The sequence below is a fragment of the Macaca nemestrina genome, chromosome 7 (genome assembly GCF_043159975.1).
Source record: "Macaca nemestrina isolate mMacNem1 chromosome 7, mMacNem.hap1, whole genome shotgun sequence".
Classification (NCBI taxonomy): domain Eukaryota; kingdom Metazoa; phylum Chordata; class Mammalia; order Primates; family Cercopithecidae; genus Macaca; species Macaca nemestrina.
The window spans coordinates 121,729,698-121,748,171 of record NC_092131.1 but is presented as its reverse complement, the minus strand read 5'-3'; the positions used below and the strand labels follow the sequence as shown (position 1 = coordinate 121,748,171).

At 46.7% G+C, this 18,474-nt stretch overlaps 1 long non-coding RNA gene across 6 annotated transcripts in view; it reads right to left on the bottom strand.

Annotated features, from left to right (window-relative positions):
• The window catches only part of LOC105493122 (uncharacterized), a 170,691-nt gene that overhangs the window by 50,998 nt on the left and 101,219 nt on the right, over nucleotides 1-18,474 (bottom strand). For all 6 annotated transcript variants that reach the window (XR_011626284.1, XR_003020791.2, XR_011626283.1 and 3 more), the window contains exons 3-4: nucleotides 12,948-18,456; nucleotides 4,405-4,500 (exon numbers count right to left, since the gene is read on the bottom strand). This is a non-coding gene — a long non-coding RNA (uncharacterized lncRNA). The remainder of the gene's footprint in view (nucleotides 1-4,404; nucleotides 4,501-12,947; nucleotides 18,457-18,474) is intronic.

The following is an 18,474-nucleotide window of genomic DNA, read 5'->3' as shown; positions in this document are numbered from 1 at the left end:
ACAGGTGTGGCCAGAGGAGACAGGAGGTCATGGTGGATTCAACCAGCTTGGCCTTACTTGGGGGACCCCTAAGGGTGCTGGTCAAAAGAAGCTCTCATTTCTTGGTGTGGGGAAAACTCTGACCCAAGGTAGGAGATCCTAGTAGTGAGAGGGCTCCCAGGACAAAGATGGTGCTTTGGAGAGGATTGGCCAAAAAGAACTTGGGGTGTCTGAAGACCCCTCCCCTCCCCAATCTCAGTAGGCCCTAGATGCCTGTCACCTTCACAGTGAGCATCCCCCATAGCCAACTGGAGGCTGGTGGTGGTGGTGGGGAACACTAACAGTTCAGCAGCCCGTGGGTGTTACTGGTTGTCTCTATCTTTCCTTCACAATCCTCAGCACAACACACATTAAGTTTTGCATTTTTCTCAGTGTTGGCTCTTGCCTTGAGCTTTTTAATTGGACCTCCCCACCCTGATTCCTCAGAGGAGCAGGGGACAGGCAGGATTAGTTCCGAATGCAAAGGCTTCCAAAACCTTGAGTTGGGAGGCAGGAGGGGAGAGAGACAAGTCTGGGAACACATATAGCCTATTTATATTATTTTCTGCTGCCACTTTACTGCCAAATATGGTCCTTGGTATATAGGAATTGCACAAAAAATATCCATTAAGAAAAACATGTAAGCACACAAAGTTGTTTCCTCAAAAATCTTATCTGCAGCAAACAGACTCTGAGGTGCTCCCCAACAATCTCCACCTCCTGGTGTTTGCCCTTTGTGTAATCCCTGTCCTTGAATGTGAGTGGAACCTGCAACTTGCTTCTCACCAATGGAGTGTGGCAAAGGTGATGAGACCTCACTCTGTGATTATGTTTCGTCATGTAAGACTTCATCTTGGCAGATGGAGGGAGGGATGCCCTTGTTGAGTTTGATGAAGTGAGCAGCCATGCTGAAGAATCCCACGTGGCAGTGAAGTGCAAGAAGCCTCTAGACTCTAAGAGAGATGTCCTGTCAATAGCCAGCAAAGAGTCAGGACCCTCAGCCATGCAGCTGCATGGAAATGAATTCTGCCAACAACCTGAACAAACTTGACTTGAATTCTTCCCCAGTCAAACTTCCCGATGAGACTGCAGCCCAGCTGATACATTGATTGTACCCTTGAGAGACTGAGCACGTGACCCAGCTAAGCTGTGCCTGGACTTGTGACCCATGGAAACTGCGAAATGATAAATGTGTGTTGTTTTAAACTGCTAAGTTTGTGATAACTCATTATGCAGCATAGAGAACTAATACAATATCCATTTCTAACACTCTAAACCAGCACATGCTAATTAAAGTTTTCATCCTTTCAGTGTGTTTTTCATTTCAATTTTGTTTTGTATCTAATTTATTCAGAGATAATAAATTCATATGGTACCAACATTTAAAACTATGAAAGCATTTATAGTAAAAAGTCTTCTCTTGTTTTCCTGTTCCCAGTTACTCGGTTTCCCTCCCCAGGGACAACTTGTGTAACCAGTTTCTCATTTATCCTTCCAGGGATGTTCTACACTTGTATGTGCAATTACCACTAAATAAATATATTTATTTTTCATGAATGGCACTGTACTATGTATATACTTCACTTTGTTTTTCAGTTAATATTTCTTAAAGGTTATTCTGTATCAGTCCAATCAAAGCTCTTGATTTTTAAGATGGGCATGTCATAATTTAATAACCAGTCTGCAATTGATAGACTTTTAGGTAGTGTTCAATGTTTTGTTTTTACAAACAATATTGTAAGATACTTTGTATATTTGTAATATGGTGCAAGTGCAAGTATTTCTGGAGAAGAAATTTCTAGAAGTGGAAATTCAGGGTGAAAGAACATATATCTTTGTAATAATGATAGATATTGCTTCTCTTCCATAAAATTCATAACAGTTAATTCTTCTGTCACAATGTATGAGAATCCCTGTTTCTCTTACACCTCACAAAGACAGGGTCAATCTTTTTGCTTCTTGATAAACTGTCAGGTGAAAAATGATTTATCAGTGCATTTAATTTGCAGTTGAGTATATTTTCACAGGTTCAACAAATATATGTATTTTCTTTTCTGAATTCTGTTCATTTCCTTTACCATTTTCTTATTTGTTTGTTGGTCTTTCTTCTCTTCTAAAGATTGATATGCAGAGCTCTTTCTCTATTATCTAATTATTTAGATAGTTTAGATAATTAGAGCTAATTATCTATTAGGATAATTAGCCCTTTGTAATATGATTTGCAAATGCTGTATTTTCCTAGATTGCATTTTGATTTTATTCATTATGGTCTTTGCAATGTTTATTTCTAAAAATTTAAATTTATTAGTCTTTTCCTTTATCTTCTCTTTCTCTCTCTTTTCTCTCTCCTTCCTTCTCTCTCTCTCCCTCCCTTCCTTCTTTCCTCTCTTCCTCTCTCTCCCCCCTACTTTCCTCTTTCCCCCTTTCTCCTCCCTCCCTCCCTTCCGTCCTTCCTTCCTTCCTTCGTTCCCTCTCTCTCGTTCTTTTTCTCAGCCTCTGGGTTTAAGTAATATTTGAAAAGTCCTTCCCTAATCTGATATAATAACATAAACATCCAATTATGATACTTTAAAAATATCAGTTAAATAGAGTACAAGGAAGTTGATCCCTTTGAGAATGACCAATAAGAGGACTTTTGGTATGAACCACAGACAAAGAAGAAATTTCAACTTTTCAAGCCAGAAAATGGAGGCAGGTACAGTTTCTCCTGGGCAAAGACTGAATGAATGCAGCAATCAAGAAGACCCCAACTCAGATTGGCCTGATCCCCAGTCCTGGTGCCCAGGTTGTGTCCCAGCTCCAGGCTGTGTCACCCCAAGGGCCTGAGACCCATGCCAACATGCCAATTTCCCTCACCTGTAAAATGGGAATGCCATTACCTGTCCCACCTTGCCTGCCTTGCAAAGTTGCTGTGAGGAACTAATGAGGCCAATGAGAATGGAAAAGCCCTGACAACTTCAAGTTTTGTACACATGCACATTGCCCTTCCCAGTGAGCCAGAGTAAATATGTCCAGCCTAGTCAATACCAATGCCTATACCATCCCCAAAATTACCCTGGTTGGAAAACTCCAAGTCATCTTTTACCCCTTCTTCCCATATCCTCTATATCTAAGGAGTTGCCACAATTCACTGATTCTAATGCTAATTTTTTCTTGCCTCTGTCTTCTCTTTTCTACTTTCACCACCACTGCCCTTGTTCTGCATCCGTCTTTTCTTGGTTGGACCATTGCAGAAATGTCCTCGGTGTCTGTCTGTCACTGGTCCTTTGCTTTCCCCAATCTTCTGCTCCCAGATCCAGGCCTGGGCCTGTCCTTGAAGAGGGACTGGCCATACCTGGTTGGAGCCAGTTAAGTATGAATATCTAGGCAGACCAACTGATCGTCTGTCTCCTCAGCAGCTAGCCCAGTTTAGTTCAGTATCAGGTGAATAGAACTCTGCTCTAGCCCAAGGCGGTGTGACTCTTTATTATTTTAAGCTAATCGCGGGAGTTCCATTCCCCTTGCCAGTGACTGACATAGGAATGGATGTGGGGCACAATTCTGGCCAAGATGTGATGGGAAGACCATCAGGGCAATTCTGGGAAATATTTTTCTTGTTTTTGTTTTGTTTTGTTTTGGTTTGGTTTTTTAGAGATGGTGGTCTTGCTATGTTGCCCAGGCTGACCTGAAATTTCTGGGCTCAAGTGATCCTCCTGCCTCAGCCTCCCAAATAGCTGGGACCACAGGAAGGAGCCACTGCACCCAGCATTCTGGGAAAGATTCCCTGGCTCTGAAGTAATTTCATACTGCTGCTTCCTGTTGGTCTGCATGTGATACCTGGAACTGTGGTGGACATTTTGAGACCACGAAGGGGAGATGAGGCCTCTTAACCTGATGATGGTAGAAAGGGCAAATGGAAAGAACCCTAATAATACTGACCTGCAGAACTGATCAAATCTGGAATTGCCCTGCCTCTGGAATTCTTACAGGACAGAATCAATGTGTGGAATGCTGTGCTGGGTTTCTGTTACTTGCAGCTGTGAGTAGTCTTACAGCTGAAAATACTACTACCACATCTATGGACATAACAGGGCACCCTGACTGGAGCAGAGCTGCCATGTGCATACATCTGGCATGGAGGACACCTTGTTCTCCAGGGATCTGGTTGCTTGTGTTAATATGTGTGAGGCTTTTGTTTTGGCCTAGGGAAGGAGGGAGGGTTAGGGGTATATGCAAAGATGGGGAAATAAGGAGAATGGGAGGATGTCAGTGATTGTCCTTTCTTCCCCCCAAGACCGTTACCATTGGTCTGCCCTGAGGATCAGTGTATTAGTCTGTTCTCATGCAGCTATAAAAAACTACCTGAGACTGTGTAATTTATGAAGAAAAGAGGTTTAATTGACTTACAGTTCTGCAGGCTGTACAGTAAGCATGGCTGAGAAGGTCGCAGGAAACTTACAGTCATGGCGGGAGGCGAAGGAGAAGCAGGTGAGTCTCACATGGCTGAGCAGGAGGAAGAGAAAAAGTGAAGGTGGTGGTGATATACACTTTCAAACAACCAGATCTCATGAGAACTCTATCAGGAGACAGCACTAGGGGGATTGTGCTAAACAATTAGAAACCACCCCCATGATCCAATCACCTCCCACCAGGCTCCTCCTCCAACACTGGGGATTATAATTTGACATGAGATTTGAGTAGAGACAGAGACAAACCATATCAATCAGCTTTGAGTCCTGATGGAGAGAGGTTTGGGCCAGGAGTCAGAAGAGTGGCATTCATAAAAATGTTGTGAGATCCTGATTCCACATCACTTCAGGGCCCAGCAGGCAGGGAAGAGTGGCAGCAGGGGATGGTTTAGGAGGTCGATGCAATGGCCCCGGTAAAGAGGAAGAAGGGTCCTGGTCCAGGAAGGTGGTATGGCATGGTAAAGAGTGACCAACTGGTCTCTCTGGGGGATGGATAAGGAGAGGAGAGCTCCCTGAAGGCCTCAGCAGTGAGAGTGATCACAGAACCTGGAGCCCTGGCCTGGCAATCTGGAACTGACACATCTTGGCATGCCTTTTGTCTCCTTAGAGATACCACTGCTGCTGCAGACACAGTAAGTCATGGGGAGAGGATCACATGGGTAAGCAGGGACCAACAGATAGGAGAACAGGATGGAGCCTGGACCCCCATCCTTGGTTTGGAGGTGAACATGGGAACAAGTAACAGATATGGGGGATGAGCCTCAGGTATAAGCAGATTAAGAATTTCTGGTGGAAGCAGGAATTACGGTGGCAGCCTCTCTTGAATTTTGAACCCACCAGTGCTTGCCTATAGGAGTTGAGGTACCTTGTATGCTCACAGCTGGCCTGCCACAGAAAGAGGGCAGCCTTGGGATTTTGTGCAGACACCAAGGGGACTCAGGCGTCCAGCTGAGAAAGTCAAGAGATCTGCATCCCAGACTTGCTTCCTAACTAGCACCTACAATTTCCTGGGGCTACATAAGGCCTTTTCACATTTGCTTCCTCCTTCCCCACACTGACAGGCATGTTCAGATGCAGTCAGAGTCTGGCCCTGGTTTTGGTGACAGGTGGGCACCTGCAGCTGGGTACCGTATTGCCATAGTAACAAGGTAGGGAAAACTGCCCCAGAGCTCTGAGGCTGATTAGATATCAAGACCAACCCACTGTCGCCTGACACCATGTCTCCTGGGGCACTGCTGTGTGTGAGTGTCCAGGACAAGATGGGAATTTTCTGAGACAGAAAATTTAAGTGGATGGAAAATTAGATGCTTAACCAAAGATATTGTCCCCTTCCCCTCCCTATATATACTTGTCACTACCAGCTACAAATATACAATTTCCTGTCTCCTTGTGAACTAGTAGAAGCCACAAGAAAGGTGGTCCCACTTCCTGCTGGCATTCAAAGTTATGTAGAATAAGACATGCTTAGTTTGGAACATTACTTGGAGTGTTCCGAAAACTTCCTGATAAGTATTACCTAACATCGAACTTGGGATGTTTTAGTCAGCTTAGGCTGCTATAATAAAATACATACTACAGACCAGATGGCTTAAATAACAGACATTTATTTCTCACTGTTTTGGAGGTGGGAAAGTCCAAGATCAAGGAGCTGGCTGATTTGGTTTCTGTTAAGGACTCTCTTCCTGACTTGCTGATGGCTGCCTTCTTGCTGTGTGCTCCTGCGGCATTTCCTCTGCTCGTGGAGAGAGAGAGCAAACACTCTGGTCTATTCTTATAAGGGCACTAATTCCATCATGAGGGCCCACCCTCATGATCTCATCTGGCCTTAATTACCCCCCAAAGGCCCTATCTCCAAATATCATCACATTGAGGGTTAGGGCTTCAGCATATGAATTTTAAGAGAACACAAATATTCAGCCTATAACATGGGGTTTATACAGTTTGAAAGTGGCCCTTCAGCACCTGTCAGGAAACATTTCTTATTTTATCCATTTATTTGTTCATTCATTTAGCCATTTTTTGAGTGCCAGAGACTATTCAGAGACTATGTCCTAGAATATAGCAGAGAACAAAACAGACAAAAATTTCTGCTGCCATGAGGCTTACCTTTTAGTGGTCAGAGATTGGAAAATTTACAAGTAAGCAAGTAATTACATAATCAGTGGTGATAAGAGCAATTAAAAAGCATAAAATAGGGAAGAATGAAAGGGTGTTGAGGGGGACTTGCTCTTTAATACGGCATGATCAGGGAAGACTGGGGCATCTCAGCAGAGGTCTTATGGTGGCCATGATAAAGTGTCTTGCAAGACCTTCTACAGGGAGCATAACTGATGGAAGGCCATGGCTATTTCATTTTGAAATTCATCGCTGCTTTTGTGTGAAGGCTATGTCTCCTGGGAGAGTTGGGACTTCCTCATCAGCACACTTTAGCTCAGGGACTCCCTGATGGTTTTGTCAAAACTTCCTTAGCCTGCCCAGCACTAGAGGAGGCTTCCACTCTACCTTCTCTCTTTTCTCCTTCTCTTGGGATCAGACTTGCCTCATGATCTAGCTACAGCCCCCGCCTTCCTCTGCTCCATCCCTAATTCCTTTTGCAAGGCATTTCCCCTAATAAAAGCCTTGCATGATTAATCTATTGCAGCATCTGCTTCACAGAGGAAGGACTAATGCAGATTTGAAGGAAGTTAGAGAATAAGCCATGTGGATTGGTGAGGGAAATATATTCCATGCTGAGGGAACAGAGACTGCGATGGTCTTAGGGCAAGAACATGGCCGGTTTGTATTAGATCTGAGATTTGATTTTTATCCTATTCATATGCTAACAGGTTAGTGTGTAACTGTTACATAGATTCTGGCAGAAGACATGAGACTCCTGGGTCAGAGACAAAGAACTCAGTTCTTATAGCACAGCCACACATCCTCTTGGTCAAAATGAGTTAATAGGACAGTCCAGAGTCAAGAGGAGGGGAAATGGACTATTTCTCCTCATGGGGGAAGCAGCAAAGTCACATTGCCGAGAGGTGTGGATATAGCGGGGAGAAGAACTGCAGCCAGTTTTTCAAACCACCACAGGTAAGGACTGGAGCCAGGTGCCTCAGGAGCTTGAGGACAAAGAGGAAATTCACTGAGCGATCAAGCAAGGCCTCATGGAAGACTTAAGTCTTTAGCCTTGCCAAATTCCTTTTTGTTTTTGTTTTGAGATGGGGACTTGCTCTGTCTGCTAGGCTGGAATGCAATGACATGATCATGGCTCACTGCTGCAGCCTCAACTTCCTGGACTCAAGAAATCCTTCCAACTCAGCCTCTTAAGTAGCTGGGAATACAGGCACATGCTACCATGCCAGGGTAATTTTTAAAATTATATTTGATAGAGATAGGGTCTCACTATGTTGCCCAGGCTGGTCTCAAACTCCTGAGCTCAAGTGCTGACCACCCATCCTGCCGAGTGCCAGCTGCTGCCTCCCTGTGGGTCTCACAGAGAACACAACCAACACCTCTCCTGATGGCCTGGGAGGCAAGGCTGAAACAGATCATGTGAGTCTTCCATTGTTCACATTCTGTTTGGTTACAGAGGGAGAGAGGAAGGCGGAGACAGGCCATAAATAACATGCTATGCCTGCTCTTACCTCCACTGTAATTACTCTCCCGCTCACTGCAGACACTTGCCCTGCCACCGGGGTCCAGCCTGCCACTGAATCAGGAAAGCAGTTTGTTCATGCAGAACATGTCACTGTTGGAAGTTTCTCTTTCATCATTAACTAATTTGCTGTGCTTTGCCACAGCCCTTGTTATCTATAACCATGGTAACAATGGAAAGAGCTGTACATGCATTTATTTTGGACTCTAAAAGCCCAAGCATGGTTTATTTCTGTCTCTTGGCTCCCGAGGAGCTGGGTGGGTCTGGAGGCAGGGGCTGGAGCTAGAGGACCAGCCCTTAGTCCTGAGCCTATCAGGGTGTGACTTCAAACACACAAATTCTTGTCTGGGACCTCAGTTTCCTTAAGTGTAAGGTGAGGGGATTGGGGTGTATGGTCTTTGTGGAGTCTTCCAGTGATGTCTTTCTATTAGTTGAAGAGTCGGGTGTATTTAGGATCTAGAGGGAGAGTTCCCCAGCCCACCCCAGAGGCTGTGAGCCGGCTGCGAACATGGGGATGTAGGCAGTGGTGTGTGGCTGCTGCATCTGGCAGTCCCCTCTTTCTGCTAATTTGGTGTCCTCACTATATAATTATACTGTGAAATTCCCTGACTGAAGATAATTTTTTAAAATATCTTTCCCTGACTCCCACCACTCATTGCCCAGATTCGTGAATGGGGTAAGTGGGTGTTTGCAGCTTTTGGCGGAGAACGAGGATGTTATGCAACCTGCCCTTCTCAGAATTTCCCAGCACCACCTCCACGCTGGGCCCCAGAAGGGAAGAATAGGGTTTTCTGATTGGGAGGATGCAGATTTTGACTTCTCTCAGTCTCGATTTCCTCATCTGTGAAGTGGGGAGAAAATTATCTTTCCTGTGGGGTAACATGAAGAGTATGAGACCATGCACTGCACCTCTGACCACAGGGAATGTGATGAAAATGTGGGCTTTCTCCCTTTTCCTGTGATCTTGGATCGGTAACTTCACTCCTCTGAGCCTCGGTTTCCCCATTTGCAAGTGGGGTCAATAATAGCTATATATCTTTCAGGAGTGTTGTGAGGGGGTTAAATAGGATACCAGCAAAAAACGCCCTGTGTTGTTTTTACTCAGCAATTGGTATTTATTATGACTACCAGCAAAAGCATGATGTCCTGTTACACCCTGCAGGATCGTGTTATCTGGGCGTGTCTTCCGGCTGGCTGTGGCTGCTTTGCCAGTCCAGTAAGATATGGCCAGAGCTGACAACTAATGGACCTGTCAGCTCGATGCAGAGCACTTCTTGAAGCTCCCCAGAGGCAGGTGCCGATGCCACATCGATAAACCCCATTCCCCTGATGGGCTCCTGACATTTCCTGCCTGCATTCCCCTGTCTGCCTGGGTCAGTAGTCAGACTGAGTCACAGCCACTCCTTGCAGCCCTGGCTGCCCACTGACCCAGGGCACAGCGTGGGAGGCAGCTGTGCAGGGTCAGTCCACTGATAGGGTGCCCTTTCTGTTTATATTTTAAAACATTATATTTTTTTCTTCTTATTTAACATGCTTATTATTCTTTCTTACATGAGGAAGATACTTAGAATGCCTTTGATCATTATTTATCTATTGCATATGTCAACATGTGTTTATTTAAACAGAGATAAAGGCCTGGAAGGAACCACCAGGGGGTTAATAGTTGTTGCCAGTAGGGAGAGGCGTTGGGAGAGGGGGGAAGCATTCACTTCTTTATAGACTAAACGAAACGGTGGGATTAGCAAAAAGTGCTTAATTTTGGTTTGAGTGAAAGCTGCTCAGTATATTTTATGTTTAAAAATTTTTTTAAAGTAAATAACATGGATTACTTTAGAATTAGAGATACAATCTCAAAATGTGAAGAGACAAATGATAAAAACACTTTTCAGCAGAAGAAACATCTTCATCATATTTTTTTTGTTTGCTTAAATTGGGCTAATCTGTACTGGGCACCTATGCCCAGGGATTAATGTGTCTATTCAGACTCCCATGGAGGTGAATGTTTTTCTTGTTTATTCTTCTCATTTCACAGATGAAACGGTGCAGCCTCTGACCTGGGTTCTTTACATGAATCCTCTTAGTTCAAGCATGTTTCAGTTCTGGAAGGGAGAGCTGTTACGGTATGCTCTTTTGTTCTTTTGTTACCGCACACTCTGCGTGAGATTTGTACTGTGGCTCTGTGGACCTGTCTCCTTGCAAAGGCCAGGCTGAATGCAGGCTTCGTGAAGACTTAAGCACCTGCAGTATCTGTAGCTCCCTTGGGGAAAGATGCTCTGCAACGCAGACCCCTGCGCTGGCCACCCCCATCCCTGTTCCAGAGAAAAGGCAAGGACTGGTCTGGTGGGAGGCTTCCTGCTTCAGGGAATGATCTCATCTTGAACCTGAGGGAGGTCCAGCCGGTGTTGATTCATTTTAGCAGGGGGCCCCCAGAGCAGAGGGCCTTACCTCTCCACCTGCGATTTTCAGCATTCCCTTGGGTCAGCATCAGGGCATTTGTCTTTTAAGACTAAGGTGAGCAAATTTTAAAAGGAGAAATTGAAAGCCTGTTCTCTGGTTGTCTACATGGCTAGGAGGAGGCCAGAGAGGAACAGACAGCCATAGACTGTCATAGGTGGGTGAAAGTGTGTGGACATGCTGACTCGAGCCAGTGGGGTTTCAGTAAAGGGTCGGAATCCAGGCTCTGCCACTAATTAGCTGTGTGACCTTGAGTAAGTTACCTAGCCTATCTGAACCTCAGTTTCCTTATTTGCAAAAGAGGAATTCAGAAGACCTTGCAGAATCAGAAGAGGGTTCCACTACATGAGATCGAATATGTTGGATGCCCTCCAAAGTTAAAATTAATAGTAATGATTACAAGACAAATCACCAGCCAAGTGATAGGGAAACGTTCTGTGCAGGGCAACCTGGGGCACGTGGGTGCTTAGGAATGCCGCTGCCCATGTGTGAGAGAAAAAGCAGCACTCTCAATTCTATGTTATTACAGGGGAGGCCACCAGGTGCCGTGGAGGCACCATGGGATCTGGCATCTGCTCTGGCCTCCGCTGCCTACCTGCAGTGTGACCTTGGGTGAGCCTTTCCCTTTTCCAGGTTCCAGAGCTAAACTGGGCCAAAACCATGCTCCTTTTCAACCCCAAAGGAGGTGCTGACCCTGCAGGGTCCCCACATCCATGGTGTTACAAGGTCTTCCTCATCAGGCCCGTCCCTGATGACCCTTCTCTCCTTGTGCAAAACGAATGTTGGGTCTGGAGTGTTAGTCAGTGGTTGGTGGGGGGCAGCTGCTGCCTCTCTTTCTCCCCCACTCCTTGAAGGGGCTGCCTGTGCACACCAGACTGCTGTATTTCCGAGCCAAACCTCTCAACCCATTGTCCTGCTTGTTGCCCTGCTGAGCTCTCTGGATGCCCCAGACTTGAGTCTTCCCTGGGATCACACTGACCTCAGAGTCCCAGGTCCCGGGCCCATGTGCACCCTTACAGGACTTAGGCCCTGGTTAGAAGCCCCTGTTTCAGTTTGGGTCATCATGCCTGGCTCTTCTGGGATTACATCTGGTTCTGGAGCCCAAAGCGCCCACCCTGTTCTGCTAGTCCCCTGCTGGGCCCCTGGGGACATTCCAGCAATTTCTTCTGGAGCAAGGCAGAGATGGTTATGCTTCCCCTGACATCACCCTGGGCTGGCAGGTGGCCCCTCTCTAGGCACTGCAGTGGAGTGGATCATCTGTTCCATTTCTAAAGATTAGTCTCCCTTGCCTCCACATCCCACTGGCTCTGAGGTGTTATGTGTTTTACATGCCTTTCCCCCAAACTGCACCCTGACCCAGAGCCTGCAGTGCTGCACAGCACAGATGTGGTGACACAAGAATCCACTGGCCCCTCTCCTAGCCACTGTCCTTGGGTTGGCTGCATTCCCCTTCACTCCAGGCCGGCCTTAGGCACACAGATTTGCCCTGCACATGCATCCCTGCAGCTCTTCAGGATTTGGAGCCACTCTCCAGGTCCAGCTCTGGTACCGAGAATGTGCTTCCAACTGTCTACTCCGCCAGTGCTTCTGCAGCTCCAGCTCACCCTCACCACATCAGGAGGTCAGCAGGAAAGTGGGGTGGCTCAGAGGCCACATTTTCTGCTGGGGTTTGTATCCGAGCCCAGATGGCATCACACAGCCTGGAGGTCAGGACACGGGATAGGGATGAGGACTGCTTCTTAGGGTGTGCTGAAGGCAGCATGACTAGCTCAGAGGTGAGCCCTTACATACCCAATAAAAAGGGTGTAAAAGCATCCCTTTCTTGCTTCCCCACAAAGCTGCATGTGAGCACGTACGTGGATGCTAAGCCCCAAGGTGGGCAGCAGAGGGCAGGGGCTGAGAGTTAGTGATGAGAACACAGTGTCCTCAGGAGCCTGTGGGGAGTTCGTGGTGAGAACACAGCGTCATCAGCAGTAGAGAATGGACAAAGGTCTCCTGACTCCCTGTCCAGGGCTCTCCCATACCCTGAGTCTCTAGGTGTTTCTAAGTGGCTGACAGCTGGTTCTATCTATTGGGTATCTCTTCATCAAGTCACCCCAGCTGTGGCTGCTGGGAGATGCAGGCATTTAAACTCACTGAGCAGTCTTAGTGCCTGGCCTGGGTGGTTTCCTGTGACACCAGGTTGGACTGCAGGTGACTGTGCTGGGGCACAACTTTGCAGTGGGTTTAGCTGCCCCTTTTCAAAACGACAGCCTGCTCCAGGGCCAGCAATTGACATTAACAAAGAAATGTAATGAGCTGGGTAATAGTGGAAATTGATAGTGGTAATTAATTGCTAAAAGCATGCAGAGACCATGGCAGTGGTTGGATGACAAAGGCAGAAACCTTACTTCCTTTTGTAGGAAGTCCTCCAAAAGGCTCCAAGTCTCTGTAAACAACTTGCACAAGCTTTGTGAAGATACAAGGAGCTGCAGGTCTCCAGTGGCTTTGAAGGCAGCCTTCAGTCTGAACACCACTCTACTTGCCACTTCTTTGCTGGATCATCTTGGGCAACTTGCTGTAACTTTCCTGAGCCCATGTCCTCATCTATAAAATGGGGAGAAGTCCCAATTTACAGAGCTTGTGAAGAGCCAGTGAAGTGCTTCCAACTGTCTACTCCGCCAGTGCTTCTGCAGCTCCAGCTCACCCCCACCACATCAGGAGGTCAGCAAGAAAGTGGGGTGGCTCAGAGGCCACATTTTCTGCTGGGGTTTGCATCTGAGCCCAGATGGCATCACACAGCCTGGAGGTCAGGACAGATGTGAGAAGGAGATGGACTTTGTAGCCAACTCAAATTCTGGCACTATCGCGTATTCGCTGTGTGACCTTGGGGCAAGTCATCAACCACTCTGAGTTTCAATGCCCTCATCTGTAAAATAAGGATGATAATAACAGTTCCCGTAATACATCGCTATTATTGTGAGGGCTAAATGAGGTAATAAAGTGCTAAGCACGTACACGTAAGTGGCTGCCACAGCATATGGGACATTGCAACGTTCAATATAATTTACCTATACAACACTCTATTAGGATATGTTTATAAGGTTCCAGCTCAGTCCATGATACTAGTAGTGATAGTGACATTTATGGAATGTTTCTCATGTGCTAGGTGTCATTCTAAGCTCTTAATGTGTATCAGCTCCTTTAATTCCCCTAACCACCCTATGAAGTAGATACCATAATTATCTCTGCTTTATGGATGAGGAGCCTGAGGGCTAGTGTTTGGTGATCACGTGAAGCAGAACTTGAAGAAATTATCTGGAAAAGCTAACCAAAGCAGGTAGCTTTTCTGGGGAGGCCTGGCCACCCAGAGCTGTTTTGCTCCTCAGCACATTCTTCCCTGGATGGAGGCCGCTGTGGCGTCCTGTCCTGTCTGGGCACATAAAGACTCAGCATCCCCCTTGGCACTCTTGGAGGACTCAGTCCTGTCCTGCCCAGGAGTGCTCCCCATCCAAACCTCATCCCATATTTGGGTGCCAACCTAAACAGGGTATATGAGAGCATTCTGGGCAGAGGGAGCAGAATGTGGATAAGGACATGAAGGCATAAAATGGCATTAAATTCTTAGGAAAATGCAAATGACTGCACAGCTGGAGTTGGGCAGGAGGTGTGTGTTGGGGAACCCTGGAAGTATGTGACTGGGAGGTAGGCAGGGTCTAGAGCAATGGTTCCCAACCTTACATGCACCAAAGAATCACCTGTGGAGCTTTAAAAATGCCACTGCCTGTGTCCCACCCCTAGAGGTGACTGAGTATTGGGATTTTTAAAAGCTTCCTAGTTGATTCAAATCCCAGCTGAGACCCAATGTCCTAGAAGATCATTTAAGGATATGTAGATTATATTAAGCAAGTAGACCTGTACTGTACAGTAAATTAATATACTTGAGGTAAACTAAAAAAAATTCAGATCTTCAGTCACACAAGCCACATGTCAAATGTTCAGTAACCACGAGTGGCTGCCATATGGGACAGCATAGATAGAAAGCATTTCTATTCAGCTCAGAAAGTTCTCTTGGGCCAGATTGATGTAGACTTTATCTGGTAGGCAGTGAGATGCCACTTAAGGGTTTTAAGAAGGGGAGTGATGTGGCCAAGGGTTTGCTTTAGAAAGAGGATTCAGGGGCTGTACAGAAATGGATCCAACAGATCTAATGCTAGCAAGACTAACAGCAGAGGGAGTTATTAGGGAACTGTTCTGATAGTCCAGCTGGACAGCGAAGCCCTGAACTAGTGCCTCAACACTGGAGCTGGAGAGGTTGGGATAGATTTGAGAAGGGTGAGAAGAAGAGGCACTGCAGGATAAACAGGCCCAATTGGATGGGGATTGAAGAAGGAGGGTGAGTTTAGATTGCTGCTCATATTTTGGATCAGTTACTGGGAGGTTCCTCTGTGGCAATGGCTCCCAACCCAGGAGATTTCCCTCCCGGGGCACATTTGACTACACCTGGAAATATTTTTGATAATTGCAACTCAGGGGGTTGAGGGTTTACTGGTGTCTCATGTGTAGAGACCGGGGATGAAGTAGAGGCTGGTAAATACCCCATAAATCACAGGACAGCCCCCTAGAATGAAGAGTTATCAAGCCCACAATGTCAATAGTGCAGAGGTTGAGAAACCCTGTTCTGTGGGATAAAGGCAGGAGATCAGTCTGGGCGCAGTGGTAAAGATAATGAATAAAAGTGGGATAAATTGTGCTTTTAGTTCTTCTGAGAGTGGTTGGTGGAGATCCCCAGTAGACAGCAAATGTCTACTGGAGCTCAGGAAAGAGGAGTAGGGCAGTGATAAGCAACTGGGCATCCCCCCATCTCTGTATCCAGACCACCCAGTGGCTGCCCTGGACTCCTGTGGAGGGTGCTAAGTGAGAATGGGCTGAGAGTGGAGCTTCAGGGAGCAGCCACACTCCAGGGGCAGGTGGAAAGGGAGGAAGCCACATCTTTGGAAAGGTCTTTGTATGAAGCCAAGTGCTGTCTTCCTTCAGCCCCTGCTTTTATAGCATCTATAACGTCCCAACCATCCTGCATCTCCAGGCAATGCAGGCAGTAATGACTCATTCTTGCTGTCCAGCACCCAGACATTATCGTCAAGGCTGAAAATCTCCCAAGCCTTGAGTTGTTTGTGAGTGACGTCTTCCAGACTCCTCATACTCCAAGCTCTGCTCCTGCAGGTGTGGTCCTTTGGCATTGGAGGGAAGGATGGGAAGAAAGGCATGATTCTCGCTCCCAAGTGCGCTTCTGTCCCGCACAGTCCACATGTGTACATAAAGGGTGCCTACTGTAAGGTAGCTGAGAACGGGGCTTGGGCCATTTTCTGGTGATTGTCCCTGTAGTGGGTTGAATACTGTTCTTTCAAAATTCATGTCCACCCAGAACCTCAGAATGTGACCTGATTTGGAAATAGGGCTTTTGCAAATGTAGTTAGCGATCTTGAGATGAGATCATCCTAAGTTTAGGGTAGACTCTAAATCCAATGACTGGTGTTCTTATAAGGAGAGAAGGCAGAGAGACACATAGAACTAAGTTCATGTGAAGACTGAGTCTGGAGTTGTGCTGCCACAAGCCAAGGAATGCTCACAGCCAGCAGAACCTGGAAGGGGGAAGTAAGGATCCTCTCCTAGAGCCTTCAGAGGAAGCGTGGCCCTGCTGACAATTGATATGAGACTTCTAGCTTCTAGCACTGAGAGAATAAGTTTCTATTGTTTAAGCCACCTGGCTTTTAGTAATTTGTTATGGCAGCCCTAGGATCTAATACAGCCCCCTGTGTTTAAAGCAGACATACCTTGACACAAATATCTAACCCTAGACTTGCTTGTCAAGCTTCCTGAGGTTTATCATTTGGGTGACAAAGGTTGGAAATGGGAGACCTCCGGTGTCTCTCTCAAAGGACTGTCTTCCATCATTTATCAATGGGTAAGCAATCTTAGAGGAGAGGGAGATTTGGGGGATGCAATAAACCCTGGGCTCCAAGGCAGCTTCTGGTAGCTAGCTAATCAGTTTCACGGCAGATTGAGCTTTTAATTCTGAATAGCTTCTAATTCTGAATAATAATAGATTAGAATGCTGTTTATGGTAACTAATGTTTATTGGGTACTTATTATGCACTAGCACTTTATAGATAGTGCAATGAGATATCTGTACTCTTTACTTCAACCCTATTATTACCCCCATTTTAGTGATGAAGAAACTGAAGTTCTGAGAAGCTCTCTAAGGCCTTACAGCTTATAAGAGGCAAAATCCAGATAAACCCCAAGGAGCCTGCCACGAATGCTGCTTTTTAGCCATTGTATGTGCTAGCCTGCAAAGTGATGAAGTTGTTGGGTGAGCAGCTCCTGTCCGATGATCGTGGCCATCTTCAGGAGTTCTCGAGTTACCTGGTTCTAACAGTGTGGGCACTAGGTGAGCAGAGGAAGGAAGACAGTAACTGCTGATTAAATGCCTTAAAAAAGATCAAACTATTTTGGGGACACCATGGGCCATCTTTGAATACTGGGATGGGAGGCTCTCTAAAGAGAAGGAGCCCCACTCACTGCTGTCACTGATGCTGTGGCTGCACACGATACCTGTCTGTCCTGACCTCTGAACATCTCCCTTGCCTACTTGGCCTTGGGTGGAAACTAAATGAGGGCCTCGAGACCCAGAGTGTGGTCTGTGGACCAGAACAGCATCAGCGTCACCTGGGAGCTTGTTAGAAATGCAGACTCTCAGGCTGCCCCCGATGTACTGAGAATCTGTTTTAAGAAGATCCCTAGGGGGATTTGTATGCACATTACAATGTGAGAAGCAGGGGGAAAAAATGACCCAAAGAAGTCCATAACTTGCAGTGAATTCTGTGCTCTCTTGGTGCAAATGGGCAGAGATCAGGGCAATGGGAACTTCACACAGGGACCTCGACTTCAAGGATTTTGGGCCCTGGATCAGACGGCCTCATTCAAGACTATCTTTGGCCCCATCTGCCCTGTGATCTGACACTCTCAGTTCTCTACTCCAGACCCCCAAGCTGGAGATGCCCTTCTTGGCTGAGCATCAAAGAGTGACCCTCCAGTGGTTACCAGGAAATTAATTGGGGTTACTTCTCTTTCTGTATCTTCTCAGGGGGGAGGGATGGAAGCTTCTGGGATGAGGTCCCTGGCAGCTGAGCTCATGTGAGGCAGAGCACATCAGATTTCATGGATGATAGAGCTTTTGATGTGTACTTTCACAAGGAAATGCTAGACCATCCCCTGCTCTTTTTCCAGCCCTGCACTCTGAGAGGCAGTTGCTCTCAAGCTCAGAGATGTCAAAGGGGATGGCCACTAGAGATGAATTATGCTGCTCTGTTCTCGCTAGAGATAAATGATGTTGCTCTGTTCCCGCTAGAGATGAATTATGCTGCTCTGTTCACAGCCCTCAGATGATTGTGAATGCATGGGCTGAAAGGGCTCAATGTAAATGATTTGAAGTGTCTTATCACTTTGCATTTTCTTTAACACTGAATCCTTACTCGTTGCGCGACGACAGTAGTTTCTAGAAGGTGAGGTCTGCTTGGGTTTAGCAGAGAATTAGAGGTCAGGATATTTTTTGATCAGTCTCTCACAGTGTTCAGCCCTGCAGCCTGAAGGTCTGAGAACACCGGCGGGGAGTGGGCGGTGGGTGCGTGGGAAGGATGGTGGCTCCGCAGTCCTGCCGTCAACGGTGGGTCCCAGAGACAGCGTGGATCACCTCCGAGATGACTCTGAAGGCAGGTTTCCTATGACAGCTGATAGGACGATCTAGACAGTGCTGGGGCCCAGCTGGCCTTGGCCTGGGAGGATGACTCACAGCAGCGGGACCTTGTTAACCTGTTTACAGTGAGTCATCGGAGCCCCTCCGGGCCTTGGTTCCCTCAGCTGTAAAATAGGAATAAT